Raw genomic sequence first — 17,947 nt, 5'->3', positions numbered from 1 at the left:
AAGGGACAAGCCTGTGATTGAAGGACTATAGCTGAGTCTTAACAGGATTAAACGAAACAAGCAATTTCTCGTCATCAGCATAAATCAGGTATGGTGAGGTATGGAATTGGAATCGCTTTGAAGTAATTCCAACAAATGTTAAGACATTGCGAGCCTGTGTCTCCTCTCTCATTATTTTGATGGCAAGTGCTCGTCTGAGCTTCAATCTAAGGACCCCTCCCTTTACCAAACTTTCACAAAGAATACTCGTCTATCAACAATTTTCCCCACTCTCTATTTGTGCCTAAATCTAATTGCAAATTTCATAAACAAGGCTTATTTCCTAGAACTGCCCGCTTGTGGAACTCTGTTTTGCTGACCTGCTTTCCAACTGACTACAATATGGTCGTCTTCAAGTCCAATATAAATAAGTTCATGTTAAGCCGTCCCTTTAAATAATCTTTAAAAAAAAATGATGACAGTACAATCAAAAAGTACACTAAAACCAGGCCTAAACTCAAATAAAACCAACCTGCCTTCTCCCTTGAGGCTTGCATTTACGAACATCCGTGGCTTAGAACTAATTTAAATGATGTTGGAGCATTTCTCCTAAAAACACCCCGGATATCTTAGCACTAAGACTAACCTATACTCCTCCATCCTCTCTAACTACTTTAACATCCTGGATATCTCCAACTCTGCCGTAAGGACTCTGACAGACATATGCACGGGCTTGTAGTCTATATTCGAAATACCCTCCCCTTGACTAGAGAAACTAAACTAGAATTGGACGATCAAGCCTTTATGTGCTTTAGACTTAACATGCAACATAACATTAGCTACTTTTACTTTCTCTACCGATCTCCCTCAACCCAGGACTGTACCCTAATAAACAAAGTCTCTGACAGCATAGATAAACGTTCCCTCGACACTAGTGCACAAGTGCATGTATTTGGTGACTTCAATGTCCACCACAGCAACTAGCTTGGATTTTCTACTCACACAGACGCAGTTGGTACCACAACATATAACTTCTGTATATCTCATTCCCTATCACAGATGGTTACATTTCCAACCCGTTTCCCTGATCAGCAAGAACAACACGCATCACTTCTAGATCTGTTTCTGACCACAGTTCCCGATGACTGTGTAGCTAATGCCCACAATTTTATAGCATGCGCCACTCTCCCCAATGGTTTACTTCTACTTGTGCAGCTGCAATAGCGCAAAGGCAGCATGAGTACCGCAAATTTAACCAACATAAGTCCAGTTCAAACAAGCAGAAGTATATAGAAGCCAGAAGTAACTGTAAGAAAGAAATAGCGACAGCTAAGAGAGAATTTACTGAAACCACCAAAAAACGCATCGAAGCATAGAAATTAGGAACCCGCGACTTCTGGAAAATCTACAACCATGTAGTAAATAATGGGCAATCAACAATTCCCCACTATCCAACAATCATGAGGTTGTTTGCTCTGCAACTGAGAAGGCTAACATGCTTGCCAGTCGATTTTCCCCCAACTCCACGCTGGATCCTGCCAACCACCCCCTTCCTGACTTTCCTTTGCGGACAGACACCACACTAGACAATCTGAAAATCACCCCTTCTCAGGTGCATGCTATCATAAAAAATCTTGACACTTCAAAAGCATGTGAACCTGATCTCATCCCGGCTGTGCTATTAAAAAAGTGCTCCGCTGAAGTAGCTCCAGTTCTCTTCAAACTTTACAACAAATGCCTTAATGAATCTTGCTTTCCTGCCTGCTGGAAAACTGCTTCTGTAGTACCATTTTTTAAGAATGCTGGTGAAAGAACTGACCCACTAAATTATCGCCCATTAGCCTCCTCCCACTTTTCGCCAAAATATTTGAGACCATAATTAACCAAGTTCTAGTCCATCACCTTACAGATGCTAAACTTCTGACTGACAAACAATATGAATTTAGGCAAGCTCGTTCCACAGCAGACATCCTAACTGTTATCTCAGAATGTATATACCATTCACTGGACAAAGCAGAGGAGGGTAGAGCGGTAACTCTAAATATATCTAAGGCTTTTGACAGAGTATGGCATGAAGGTCTTCTCAGGAAAATCAGAATGGTATCACTGGAAGAAGACATAACATAATTAAATCCTTCTTAGATAAGAGAAAAATCCAGGTTGTCCTCGACGGTCGTACATCTAAACAATATGATATAAACGTGGGGGTGCCTCAAGGGTCTATCCTTGGACCTCTGTTGTTCCTAATATTCATAAATGACCTCCCTGACAAAATTGCCTGTGAGATGGGTATATATGCTGACGACACCACGCTCTATGACAGACACCACAGGAAAACAAATGATCACATATTTAAAGAAATGGCAGAAACACTAGAGGATGACCTCTGGTCTGTAGTGGAATGGGGACATAAATGGATGGTCACATTCAATGCTGCCAAGACTAAACTCGTTTCTTTCAATAATTACAAGAAACCTTCTCTACCACCAATAGCAATGGCCAATTACTCTTTATCTGAAAGTATATCTTTTAAACTCCTCGACCTAATGCTCACAGGAAACATGAGTTGGAACAATTACATTGAGAGTATCGCCAGGACCGCTGCGAAGAAGGTAGGTTTTCTCTACTGTGCTAGAAAGCTACTAATGCCCGAAAGTATCCTATACCTCTATAAGATCCCTAGATGTAAGAGAGCCTTCTACTCCAGTAGTTTCTTCCTCAGAACAGCTAGACTTTGGAATTCCCTTCTGGGTCCCTGCTTCCTCAACTGTACTGATATGCAGAAGTTCAAGTGCAACGTGAATCAACATCTTGCTGCCCAACTCCCTACACAGTACCCCTGACGCCTATGTCCCTGATAGTAGCCCCCTATAACAAACTGGCAATGTGACTTGTTTGGGGTGAAAATTTAATTTAAAAAAAATCAAATTATACCCAATTTTCACCACTAATGATTACTACATGATTGTCCTGGTGACCACCATACACTCATTCGAATCTTCGAATGGCCTTTGGGACTTGATAAGTGGTAACTCCCTTAAAAAAAGCAAAAGCACAAATAGCTCAAATTAGTTACCTTCTTTCTTTATCCAGTTCGTTTCGATATGCACTCTTCATCACTTCCTAAAGTTAATAAGTTTTAACATGAACGTGTTAACTCAAATTATTTTCAGCCAATGAAAATTGCTTCAAACTCCAAAAAGCAACACATCTATGTGAAAATGGTAAGCCAGTGTCAATAAAGAAAGAACTCCTATAATAATGGGTCAGCAAAATCAATTTTCCCCAGAAGATACCATGAATGTCGCTCAACGTCTCCCAACCTCTATACCAAAGGCATAGGGAGAAAAAAAATAAAAAGGATTCAATGACTCACATACTAGCATTTTTCATCTTGCTTGCACATTCCTACACATTAGCAACAGTCAGGCGAACAGAGACGAATTACTACTCACATCTATACCAACACTAACAAAAAGACGGTAAACCAACACACACACACACACACACACACACACACACACACACACACATACACAATACCACGCTGCCAAACACATACATATTATTCACTCTACGAACATATCGACTTGTGATTACTATTCACTCAAATTTCTTTAACTAAACGCGTGCTTGCAATATGAATCTTTATCAACATAAAAATAACTTTTATATTCTTATCTCTTGTATAAAAATGTTTTGTTATAAATTTTCGTTTTTCTCAATTTTTTGATTTACAAAGTTGTTTATGTTTTAGGTAACATTTGCTATTTGATGACCCTTATATTCTCTTAATGTTCCATTTAGATCCATTTGCCCATGTATGGCTGCCCATATATATATATATATATATATATATATATATATATATATATATATATATATATATATATAAAATGAAAGATATATATATATATATATATATATATATATATATATATATATCCTTCATTTTCTTCCTTCACTAAAACAATAACTTTATACACAATTCACATTAAATGCCGGTGCGTTTTTTTTTTTTTACCATACTCAAAGACACTGTCGTCATCCAAAATAGCTTCTACCAAGGTCAGGGACAATGTTGCATGGTTCTTTTCTGTGCTAGCAGGTCTATCTTCCTAGGCTTCACCTTCCCTCTGAAAAGGCAATCTTTGTAAGTGCTGGCTTCTCAAAATCACACCTGACCTTGTGTCTAACCTCCTAGTAAGGAGGTAATATGTATGCATGTGGGATTTAAAAGATTTTATAGAAGACAGTAGTTGACAATGACATTTCATCTGTTAATAGTTTGTCTACGACAACTGTAAATACATTGAATATGATAAGTAAGACAGAAGATTATATACAAAAATACATATGGGAACCATACACGAAAAAATTGCACAGATTTTTCATGTTTTTAGTGTCATTTTCTTTACTCAGACATTCTGGATCATGAATGAAAATGATCTCAGTTTAAAACTAGTCTTTCTACTCGAATAGCATTAAAACTTATCTCTGATCATCTTTTTTAGCATATTAGTAAACGGCATTAAAACAAAAACTGTTGGCCATCTGTAACTGAAACTTAGTGGGCAGGTCAGACGACCCTGAAGTATATTTTTACCAAATATGGTTGGATTACAGAAAAGATTGTAAAGTTTATTAATAATTCCATGAGTGTTGTCGTTGATGATTAGTCTGACATGGAAACTATGATACATACTATGAGATGACTGACCAATTTTTATGATTTCAGGTTCAAATGGACAGCTACAGCAGGTATTGGAATACACCCTATTAAAGTCTGATTGTCACAGCTTATGAATTTAAAAATGCAATCTGGACGTGAGGTCACTTCAGAAGAACAATATGCAATAAAATTCTGTTTTAAACTTGGAAAAAAAAATGCAGCAGAAACGCTTTTGAACCATCTTGCATGTATCGAGCATCAGTTTTTGAGTGACATTAGAGATTCAAGGAAGTCAGGGAGTCTGTGAAGGATGAGAAGAAGTGTGGGAGGAATAAGGAAGACAGAACACCGGAGTTGATTAGAAAAGTAAAGAATTTCATTGATAAGGACTGTCATGTGTCTATAGAGACAATAAGTGCACAATTTGATGTCAGTGTGGGAACTGTACACACAATTATTCTAGAGGAATTGAAGATGTGGAAGATTTGCACAAAGTTTGTCCTAAGGGTGCTCCATCCTCGTCACAGACTATTTGACCAAGATAGACATCGAGACAGTTCTTTATCATGACATGCTCACACAAGAGGACTTCTATGGGACTTTCCAGAAGTTGTTGGAATGGTACGAGTGCTTTGCTGTAAGATGAGATTACTTTAAAGAGGATTAAAGTTTCATGTGTGTACTATCAATAAAAGTGCCCATACGAAAAAGTATGGAAGCTTATTGAAGGCACCTCGTACCTTTTACTGATGAGACAATCATCAAAGTACCCCTCATATCATTGACTGCCAATAAAACGAAGACTGAAACTTAGTGAACAATTCAGGCATACATTGAAGTTTATTTTTATCAAGTATTGATGGATTTTTTTAATGGAAATCGCTCTAGACGAGGCATGAAGCCACTTAATGTAAGAGACCAAAAAAATACTACTTCAAGGTCAAAATCTATCCAACGATAAATGTAGTATAGCATAGATTCTGACACAGAAAACAACAATTCTTTCTTCTTTGTCAAAAACATTGTTGATGGAATGTGAGAACTAAAGGACAAAATAAGGGAGGCTGGCGAAAGTAAACACAAGATTCACTTTCTTCCTTTCTTAAAGATATCTTTGGAGGTCATTTCCCTAATTCACATGTAATAAGATTAATGCTTCCAATTTTTTATCCCGCCCGAATGGATCAGAGGGGATTGCAAACTGCATTCTTATGATGACTGAACTTATGCATTCCTGACCTAAAAGTTTCATCTCTCTGTTGCAGATATTGACGGTGTGAGACTCTAAGAAAAGCAACCCCTGTCTTGGGAGCAGAAATACGTCATTGAATTCCTGGTAAAAGTGCATTAAGATTGGTGGTGACTATGTAGAAAAATAAATTCCATAGCACAAAAGGTCACTCGTTTTAATGTTATCAATCTCGTATTTGTAGCTCTTCAATTTTTTTAATTAAAAAAAAAATAGGAGGTTTAACTTTTGGACCGACTCTCATAGTTCGAATTGCTAGGCTTAATTTTTCTAACACATTTCAGACAATAATTATCTTGGCTAACTGACCTTTACAAGACACACACACACACACACACACACACACACACATATATATATATATATATATATATATATATATATATATATATATATATATATATATATAATTTCTAAAAAGAATGTGTATTGTTAATCTTATCATTTCAAGAAGAATAACGGGATTATTTGCGTAAGGATTAAACGTTTGTAATAATACTATTTATGAGATTAGTGGATATGCTTAAGTGCATTCTACGTTTCTGAACTTTTGAGATGAGGATTGATAATTTGTATAATTTGGATTGTTCCAACTGCTGTTCCCATCTTGAATGTTATCTCTACAACGTTTCGGCCTATGTAACTTGGTGATAGTGTTTATTTTAGTGTAAGCAAAAGGTATTTTGATAGCAAAAGAATGATATTCAACTTCCTTCTCTCCCAAAAGAAAAACAAAACACATAGGGCATCCCGCCTAAGACAAACAATTAGTTATTTTAATTTTCGTCAAAATAAATTGCCATCTTGGTTAGTAGCAAAGTGTAGTATTTGTTTTGATGATACACTTCATCTTCTCTCTCTTTAGTTAGCGAAGGAAGAAAATCCTTCTACACTGAGGCAGTTTTAATTTTTGTCCCAATCCAGGGTGTTACTTTCTTGGAGATTTTTATCCCCCCACCCCCGCGCCACATTAAAAAAACCGACCTTGTGTCTAAATCCGTCCTCGTGATGAGGCAAGTAAATAGGTACGATCATCAACATAATAAAACGTATGTTTCATAATTTTCGTGACGGTGATTGATTATTTGGATTATTCAAATATCTTGTATTAATTGGATTATTCGGACTACTGTTCTCATGTTGAGTTTTATTCATATAACGTTTCGTTTAAACTCCATATAATGTTGAATTAGCAGGACACAGGACTTGTCATATATTCGACAGCAGAGTCCAGAACATCGCTTTATGTCTAGTTTGACTGCTTATTATAAAGTCTTCTAGAGGCCCGATTCTATATATATATATATATATATATATATATATATATATATATATATATATATATATATATATATATATAGTAAGTTATCAAATATATATGGCGATTAAGCTACACAGAATATTCTGCGTTTCATCCACTCTAGGATTCTTCAGGCTTATGTGAGAATTTTGTGGTTGTCTCGCGTTTTTATATATGCACCTTTTATTGAGTTTTTAGTTAGCCAATCAGCTTTCTAGTATCCACCGCACCCTTCCTAATTAGCCAATGAGCAGGCACTTACAGGACAAATGTCCAGTTGACCTCTGGTTGACTCGTTCCTTGGTGTGTGCTGTGTAGTGTAGATATCTAGTGTCTTGACTTGTTTTAAATCTAGGTTAAATTTTTTTATGTTAGTATATATATACATATATATATGCATGTGTGTGTGTGTGCGTGTGATTGTTTATGTATATGCATGTTTATTTATTTATTTTATTTGTTTATTTTCTATTGTCATTGTGAGTTAAAATTATTTTGTATCTCTATCCTAGAGTAAATTTTATCCTGTGAACACAGTTGTTCGCTATTTCTCTCCTACAGTTTAATAGATGTTGTGGTTCTTTAAAGTATAGGATAGCAAATTTTTCATGAAGGCATAATCTACATGGATCGTTTAGGTCTCTACATGTGTTTGCTTGTCTTACTATTTTCCATTCAACTATCGCCGAACATCCACTTTCCTTGAGTTCCCAGTATTTATTTGCTAGAGTTGTTTTCATATGGTGTTTTTTTATTATTGAATGTACTTTTGTGGTCATAATATCGAATTTTGACATCTAAGGAAGTCATACCTATGTAATATTTCTTGTTATTCAGGTTTTCTTTCGCAAATATTGTGGCCTGGTAAACTATGCTTTTGGTTAGACATTTATTTTGAAGTGGGCAAAGTGTGCGGTATCTACAGTCGCATTTATCTTATTCGTTGTTAGTATTTTTATCTTTATTTCTAGTATGGTTGTTGTTGTCCGGAGTTGGTTTATTATTATTATTATTATTATTATTATTATTATTATTATTATTATTATTATTATTTCTACTAGTTACATATGTGTCTTTTGTGTTGGTTTTATTTTTGTCATGGTGTCAACTTTTTAATTGTTTATTTTGTTGTTGTTTTCATTGCTTTTATTTAATATTTTGTTATTATGTGCTTTAATTATCATCTCAAAATTTTCGCAGCAGCTGTAGGATAACTTTACGGTATTTTATTGAAAATTTTGTGTAAGGAATTGGTTGCAGGAAAATGCTTTTCGATAAGATCTAGAAATTTGTTGCCAAGTTTTGTTTTTAACATTTGATTGTATGGCACCGTATACCAGATTATATTTCTTTTTCTTCTATTTTTAATTTTATTATAGTTATTGATGTTTTGTTGCTTATATTTGATATCGATATTTTTGTATCCACTATTTATTAGGGCTGTTTCATAGATATTGTTTGACCTGTTAAATGCATTTTCATCGCTTGAGTTATTGCTGAACCTACTTACGATCGAGTTAGGAATCTGTTTTATAATTGATAGTGGGTGATTGGACTTAGGGTTTATGTATATTGGATTAGCGTTATCTTTAAAGTAGGGTTCATATGTGCTTTTATCTAAATTTAACGTGACATCCAGGAAGTTTGTTATTTTTATGTTAGCTAATGCGTCTACTTTTAGGCCTAATTTTTTTATTTCCTTGTGTACGATTTTCTTAAAGCTATCTCCCTTGACATTGTTGGAGTCTTTTATTATAGCTAGTCCATCATCTCTATATAGGCCCATATCCGTAGTATCAAATATGCTTGTGAGGGTATATAGAATGAATAATCCCACCAGATCTGATGCCTCTGCAGAATCCCTGGCACCCATCGCCAAATCAAACGAATTTGTCATTTTAGTTTTTATCCATTGGTTATTGTTATTTATTAGAACTGATTTTCTACATTTTTTAATGATGTTGATTTCTTCCAAGGATATATCAGTGTATGCCTCGGCAAATTCTAGGGCAATGTTGAAAAGTTCTTCGGATATCGAGGGATAGAAGTCTATGATGTCGAACTGTATAAACGTACATTTACAAAAATAATTTTTTATGCTCAACACACACTTCCAAACATCTGGGCAACGCCGGGCACCCAGGCTAGTCTATGATATAAATCTCACCTGTCTGTTTAAATGTATGTATGTATATTTGTTTGTTTGTTTGTATGTCTGCCTAAAACTTTCAACAGAAGCAACGGATGTTCACGAGATCAGTATTGTTTTGTAAGCTCGACCCTTCAGACGACAAATATCACAAACTTGGCCGAAAACATTAATCCCTTCACCCTCAACTAGACACTTTTCTATAGGGAGAGGTCGCTTTTTTCGCCGATATTTTCAAAAGTCATTCTGTCTTTTCGATTGTCTAGCCTTAATTTAAACCTATGTCACTTCCGGTTTGGCGATGGGCACAACAGCAAGGATGTCAAGGGGGGGTCACGTTCTTTGCCTCCTTCGCTGTACGGGTTCAACCCTGCTTGCCTACTACCACTTTTTTATTATTTTTTTTTTTTCTCAACACACACTTCCAAACACCTGGGAACGCCGGGAACCCAGGCTAGTCTATAATACAAATCTCACCTGTTTGTTTAAATGTATTATGTATGTATGTATGTTTGTTTGTTTGTTTGTTTGTTTGTATGTCTGCCTAAAATTTCGACAGAGGCGACGGATTTTCACGAGATTGATATTGTTTTAAGCTCAACGCTTCGGACAACAAATATTGAAAAAATTGGCTAAAAACATCAATTCCTTCACCCTCAATTGGGAACTTTTCTACAGGAAGGGGTCGCTTTTTCCGCCAATATTTTCGAAAATCATCCCCTCTTTTCGATTTACTAACCTTAATTCAAACCTTCACCATTTCTGGTTTGTCGATGGACGCAACAGCAAAGACGTCACGTGTTGTTTTTTCTTTTGTTGTTTTTTTTTTTCGCGGTACGGGTTCGAGCCTGCCTGCCTGCCTATTACCACTTGTTTTTTCTTTTTCTCTCAACACACACCTCAAAACACCCGGACAATGCCAAATACCCAGTCTAGTAATAAATATAGTGTAAAGATATCCGCATCATTTTCATCAAAACCTCATTAGCTGATTGACTTTAGGTCAGTCGTTGTAATGAAACGAGAATCATAATTATCAATAAACCAGTGAACCGTAGCAAGTACACCTCGTCATAGTATCAGGCTTTGACGGCGTGCTGTGTGCGTCACAGATAAGATCAAATAGGAGATCTATGTTAAATTAAACTCTGCCTCTTCTTAGAGCAGCCTGTTGATATATTTTTATTCCTCTACAAAAGCGGGTCTAATTTTAGTTCAATTTATCATGCTTGAACTGTCACCAGATCGACGACATTCACTTAACAATTGTTTACATTTTTGTGTTTGATGTTTCCTAAGATACTCGAATGTTTCCGGTTTTCTTTTGGTTCGCACAATCAATATCTTAATTCATTAACGTGAACTATTTTCGAATTTAGAAATCAGATTACAACTATATATATATATATATATATATATATATATATATATATATATATATATAGGTGTGAACAATATTTTTATGGAATTCGCACCTTACAAGACATGAAGCCGCTAGATGTAAGAAGCTAAAAAAAATAACACTTCAAGATAGAAAAACAACCAATGAGAAGTGTTATATACTTATATTCCGACCCAGAAAACAGCACTGCTTCTCCCTTTGTCAAAAAGATTGCTCATGGAATGCGAGGACTAAAGGACAAAATAAAGGAAGCTAAAGGGAGGTTGCTAAAAATAAACCTAAGGTTCACTTTCTACTCTCCATATATCTGGACGACGAAGCTATTGAGGTTGTTAAGAAGTTATGTTACCTTGGTCATACCATTGGAGCTCAGGGTGGAGCAGGTGCTTATGTGATTGCAAGAGTTCAAAGTGGGTGAAGGTAGTTCAGTGAAATTCTGCCATTACTAGCCAGCAGAGCGTTACCAAGGGAAGAATCTATCAGCCAATTAGGCGTTGGTTTTGCCATTAAGTCCAAGATGTCAAAGTCCTTGTCGTCTTTTCCCAAAGGCATATCTGATCGTGTGGCAACTCTTTCCCTAGAGTTAGAAGGAAACACCAGGGTGACGCTAGTTAGTTGTTACGCCCCAACGTTAGTCAGTTCAGATCAAGAGAAGGATGACTTCTACAATACCCTCCGTGATGTCCTCTCCAAATTCGACACCATGATAAACTCGTTCTTGCTGGCGATTTCAATGCTCGTGTTGGTAGTGACCATCTGTCGTGGACCGGTGTACTTGGTAAGCATGGCATAGGCAAGGTAAATGCAAATGGTTTACGACTTCTTACAATCTGTAGGGAGTTTGACCTCTGTATTACCAATACAATATTCCAACAACCTGTGCATCGGAGAACGACATGGATGCATCCTCGTTCAAAGGACTGGCATCTTATTGATTTCGTCATAACAAAGCGGAAGCACATGAGTGACTTCAAAATCACTCGCTCTTTCCACACTTCTTGCTATCTTTCGAATCACGCCCTACTCAGAAGTAAACTGTCGTTGCATGTACGAAGGCACAGAGTTAAAAAATCAACAGTCCCCAAACGCATTGATGTGCGGCCTCTTGAATCCAGGGAAAAGAGAACTGAGCTCTCCAATAAGCTTGATGAAAACCTTGAGGGTGTTGATGTAACTGATGATGTTGAATCTTCTTGGAAAGCATTGCGAGAAGCGACTCAAGCTATAGCAGTAGAAGTCCTTGGAATACCGAAAAGAAAACACCAGGATTGGTTTGACGAAAGTGACGATGAAGTTAAAGCACTGATTAACCAAATGCACTCATCTCACAAATCTTGGATTGAGGACAAAAACTCAACAGTGAAGCACACAGCCTACAAAAAGTATAAAGGTGAGGTACAGCGAGCTCTCCGAGCTATGAAAGAACAATGGTGGTACAATAAAGCAATTGCACTGCAGGGAGCTGCTGACAGCAAGAACACGAAAGCCTTCTATGAAAGAGGTATTTGGTCCTCAGAAAAGTGGTGCTTCCCCATTAAGCACAGCCGATGGAGAGGCATTGCTGACTGATAAATCAGATATTCTCAATCGTTGGAAGGAGCACTTTGAAACTGTCTTAAACACCTCATCTGTCATTGACAGCGATGTTGTGTCCTCTATTCCTCAGAATCCAGATATTCCAGAATTGTCATTAGAACCTGCTTATCAGGAGGTATGGGAATCCATCAAACAAATTGCTTCTGGCAAGTCCCCATCACCAAAGGATCCAATTCCGCCTGAAGTGTACAAGCATGGTGGGCATGTGCTGGTAAAAAAAGCTCCATGCTCTCTTTGTAAAGATATGGAAAGCAGGCCGAGTTCCACAGGACTACAAAGATGCCTGCATCAAACATCTCTACAAAAATAAGGGAGTCAAGAATGTCTGTGACAACCATCGGGGGATATCTCTGCTTTCAATTGCAGGAAAGATTCTGGCTAGGCTCATTCTAAACCGAATCATAAATCATCTCGTTGATAAGGTGTATCCAGAGTCACAGTGTGGGTTTCAGTCGGGTCGCGGCACCATTGACATGATATTTTCCTTATGTCAGGTGGCAGAAAAGGTCCGTGAGAAAAATCAGGAATTGTATATGGTGTTTGTTGACCTGACGAAGGCCTTCGACACTGTGAATCGCGATGCTCTTTGGCAAGTTTTAAGAAGGCTTGGTATTCCAGAAAACATGCTGAACGTGATCATTTCCTTTCATGAGGGGATGAAGGCCAGTGTTGTCTCAGATGGTATGATGTCTGATCCATTTGATGTTACGAATGGGACCAAATAGGGATGTGTAATGGCGCCAGTCCTCTTTGCGCTCTTCTTTTCACTAATGCTGAAACATGCATTTGATGATTTGGACACTGGTGTCAAGTTTCAATTTCGGTCATCCGGTGGCTTATTTAACCATCAACGGTTTAAGGCCAAGACTCTTCTTCGCACCGAAATTATTTGCGACTTGCTCTTCGCTGACGATGCCGCACTGGTAGCCACATCCTTTGAGGCAGCCCAGGTTCTTCTTGATCGATTTTCAGCCGCGTGCAAGGCCTTTGGCCTGACAATTAGCATAAGGAAGACTGAGGTAGTGCATCAGCCACACACTACCCCTAAACAAGTTGAAGGCGTAAAGCAAAATCCACCAGAGTATAGATTTCTAGCTGAAAGTTGACGGTCATGATATCAATTATGTCAAGTCCTTTCCTTACCTTGGTAGCAGGATGAACCAGGGCGGTTCTCTTGATGATGAAATTGTCAACAGGATTGCTAAGGCCACTTTTGCCTTTGGAAATCTCCGCCATCGCTTGTAGAACGAAAGTGGTATTCGACTAGACACAAAAATCCTTGTCTACCGTGCTGTTGTTCTTTCCATTCTTCTTTATGGATCTGAGTCATGGACTCCATACAGACATCACATTAATCAGCTGGACGTTTTCCACAAAAGCTGTCTACGCCCTATATGTGGTCTTAGCCTCCGCGACAAGGTATCAAATGCCGAATTATTCACAAAATGTAAAATATCTGGCATTGAATTATTCCTTATTCAATCGCAATTGCGGTGGGCTGGTCATGTATTGAGGATGCCCGATGACAGAATTCCAAAAATTGCGATGTACAGTCAATTTGAGGGTGGTAAAAGAATTGTCGGACGTCCTTAGCTTAGGTACAAGGACAAGTTGAAGAGTAACTTGTCTGCAGTGAGCATACCATACAGGAGTCTTGAAGATGAGGTGAATGACCGAAAAGGATGGAGATCAAGGTGTTTTGAAGGTCTCCAGAGGTTTCAATCTGAAAGCTTAAGGCAACTGAAAGAAAACAGAGTAAGAGCAAAACGAATATTTGCAGCATTAAATCCACATTCATGTTCTATTTTTGGCCTTGTCTGCAAGTCCCTTGCTGGACTAAAAAGTCATCAGAGGCAAAAGCATAAATGAGTTTTAGAAATATGGGTTGTCTGAACCTCATACGTCGAAATCGACGGGAGAGTCCATCATATATATATATATATATATATATATATATATATATATATATATATATATATATATACATAAATGAACCTGAAAAAGTTATTATCTTTAATAGAGTAAACCTATCAAGATAATAGAAGCTCTACGCTGTTAAGAGGAACAATTCATAAATTAAATTAAAAAATGAGGGATAAAAGTTACAAACAACTTTATTGTATCATCAAATGAATAAGGATGAAAATGAGAATAGAGTACGGAAGATCCTCTTTTTGCCATGGCATTTCAGAACTAAATGCTTCTCATCAGAAGATGAGAAAAGCCGGCATTCTACAAATATAAGGATATACAAATAAAAACAGACTTAAGAACATTATGAATGAAAAAAATGTCCTCAGAGGAAGATTAAATCTGGGCAGTATCAGAAAGAATGTTAGTATCTTCAGGTTTACATGAAATTCGATCGTTAGTTATTAAACACCAGTTAATATCCTGAATTTCAGTTTCTTACATTTTAGACATGTTCTAGAATTAAAATCATGTAATCGATTTTGATTTTGATAAAATAAAGCGTTCGATTTGAAATTCTTTATAAGTTCTTGATTTCAAAAAGATGTGCCTAAGGAAGATTGGAGATTACATCAGTCGAAAAAATAAATAATTTAGGAAAATAAAAACCAAAACGAGAATACATTTCTGTTCTCCCAATTCACACTGGAATTGTCCACAAGGACCCATGACGTAACGGATAAAGTACTAGGTTATTTAGTTGCAAGTGACACTCTTCTAGAGGTTGAAGTGTACGCGCTATTAAGAATACAACTGCAAATTATTTAAGACTTCTATTCGGTCATGGCTGACGGAATAGCATCTTTCCCCATATGGATTAAATAAAAGGTTCCATTTGAAATTCCGTGCAGATTCCTGAGGAAATATTCCTGAGTTCGACAAGATATAGCTGAAGGAAGTCAGGGATTACAATAACCGAAACGTTGTGTAAATAGCACTCCAGATGAGAACAGTAATTCGAATATGTGTGTGTCGTTAATAAATAAAAATCTTTAGTATGTTGATGACCGTCCTTATTTACTTGCCTCTCCGCGAGGGCAGAGTTAGACACAAGATCGATTTTTAATTTCGAGAAAATACAAATCTCCAAAAAAAGAGACAATCTGGATTGGGCAAAAAAATTGCCTCAGTCTGGAAGGATTTTCTTCCTTCACTGACCGAGGACAGAACAGACACTACACTTTGCTCCCAGCGAAACGGCTTGAAAAAATGTTGATATTTATCTTCTTCCCACGGCAGGAAGATGTGACACAAGGTCGGGAAAGTGGGATTTGAAAAGCCAGCACATTAGAGGAAAAGACTTCGGCTTGCAAAAAATGCCTGTACATCCCCATTGGCATTCCCCAGTAGGAGTTTATCAGATGATTAGCAATGAATTAACCTCTTCTCGAAGAGTAAGAAGACAAAGCCTGAGAGGGTGCACCTCCTACCACTGCACAAGACCATACCTCAGTCAACATACTTGCTATGATTAATAACAGTCTAGCTGTGGACTTATCTTTCAAACTCCTCGACATATCATTCGCCGGCAACATGAATTAAAATGAAGAAATTGAAGACATTATTCATTTTTTATTAAATCACTTTAAGTAGTATCATTCTTTTTACTTGGGATTCACCATTTATCAAGGCCTGAAGGTCACTGAAGGTGAATGTAAGGTGGCAGTTTAGTAATTGTTAATGGTGTAAACTGGGTTGAATTTGGTTATTTATGAGGACGGCTCAACAAGAACTTGTTTACATTGGATTTGAAGTCTACTATATTGTATTTAACTGGGACGCAAGCCAGCAGAACAGTGTTCCACAGGCGGGCAGTTCAGGGAATCTGCATTTAGATTTAAGCACAGATAGAGATTGGAGAAAACTGTTCATAGTGATTGTAGCTAGTCGAGTGTTTTTTGTGAAAGTTTGGCATGGGGGGGAGCATAGATTAGAGTTCAGTCGAGCACTTGCCATGAAAATAATAAAGCAAATACAGGCTTGCAATGTTTTTTTTTTCTGTAGGAAAGAGGTTGCAGGGAAGAAAAAAGGGTATCATCTACTAGGTTTTGAAGCCGGTTTTTAACTCTATCAAGGCTGGATAGGGTGCACCGAGTAGCTCCTGTCCGGATGTGGCAACAATATTCCATTTTAGAACGTACCTGGCTCTTATACAAATAGAGGATTGCATTATTATCAACAAAGATATTGCATATGTATAGGACAATAGGGCAATAAGATGACAAATGAATACACCAAACTTTTATTTATTTTAAACTGTTTAACAAATAATTAGATATACAAATAGCTGTATTTGGATCTTTACTCTCTATTATATATCATATCAAAATACTACGTTATGTTATTGATATAAATAATCGTGAGCGATTTTGATGGTAATATATGAATGATAAATGAAAAAATGTAGATTCTGGTGAATGAACACAATATTTTATAAAAAATTTTGGTAATTTATCTTTTTTTATTAAATCACTATTATTATTATTATTATTATTATTATTATTATTATTATTATTATTATTATTATTATTGCAATGTGGTGGGGGTAAAGAGATACTACACTTGTTCAAGGCCAAAAGGTCAAAAAAATGTTGATGAAATGTTGATCAAAGAAATGTCGTCCGTCTGAACGCTTGGCAGATTTCGTACGTAACTTGTGTCTTTGGTGACTGTATTTATACCTGAAAACTGATTATATTTGCATCTGCTGAGGTAGAAAAGGATTAGCACTTCAATTTAATCACGTGTCAGCAAACAACAGCTTTTGCTAAAATACATCAATAAATCTTCTTGTGTTTTAATCGTCACACTATTCACCATGAGTTCTGTCTTGTTGCACCCTGCTTGTTTCCAACTAGTTATCACTATTTTGTATTTATAATGATCCTCCGTTCTATAATAAAGACCAATGTGTATTTCACAAACACAACAGAGAACAAAACGTCAAAACGATTCGATTGCTGCTTGCTTCAGCTGGAGATCTGCTTTTAATATTGTAGAATCTTTATTCATGAAAGATAATCATAAACAACAATAATAAGTCATTATGTTTGCATGACACTTTTTGAGTTAATCAACTTTCCTGGGCAATGCTGGGACACAGGTCAGCTAGTTGTATATAAACATATTACCGAAGGAAGATGGTGAGAAATGATATGTTGATTGGTGATATATGTTTAAAGTGTTAAAACAGAAAACAGCCACTTTACAGAGTCTGCTGTGACTTTGATAAGAATAAGAAAAAATATTACCAGAGTTCGAAAGGAAAACATAATTGTCTTCTCTACAATAATATAAATGTTTTTTATTCGATTGAAACAAGAATGCAGGAATATAGACAAATAAGTTGAGCTGCTATTAGAGGGCAAAACAAATAATACCCTACCTTAGAGCCCATCCTTCAAACTTAACATTTACAGGCAACATGAATTGGAACAAATAATATTTAGGACATTGCCGAGGCTGCTGCGAAGAAAGTGGGCTCCCTCTGCAATGCTAGAAAATTACTTACACCTGAGAGTACCCTACATCTTTAAAAAGCCACCATTCGCCCATACATGAAGTATTGTTACCACATATGGATTTTACATATGCCACTAGTTTCTTACACTTACACAGAGTAAAGAGTA

The 17,947-nt window shown here is 36.7% G+C and overlaps 1 protein-coding gene across 1 annotated transcript in view; it reads left to right on the top strand.

The window, feature by feature from the left end:
• The window catches only part of LOC145283540 (uncharacterized), a 136,104-nt gene that overhangs the window by 67,733 nt on the left and 50,424 nt on the right, over positions 1-17,947 (top strand). The window lies entirely within an intron of this gene.

Source organism: Euprymna scolopes, chromosome 8 (assembly GCF_053919585.1).
Source record: "Euprymna scolopes isolate OS-2025 chromosome 8, ASM5391958v1, whole genome shotgun sequence".
Lineage (NCBI taxonomy): Eukaryota > Metazoa > Mollusca > Cephalopoda > Sepiida > Sepiolidae > Euprymna > Euprymna scolopes.
The sequence above is the reverse complement of the archived record's forward strand: the minus strand, read 5'-3'. Positions and strand labels throughout refer to the sequence as shown.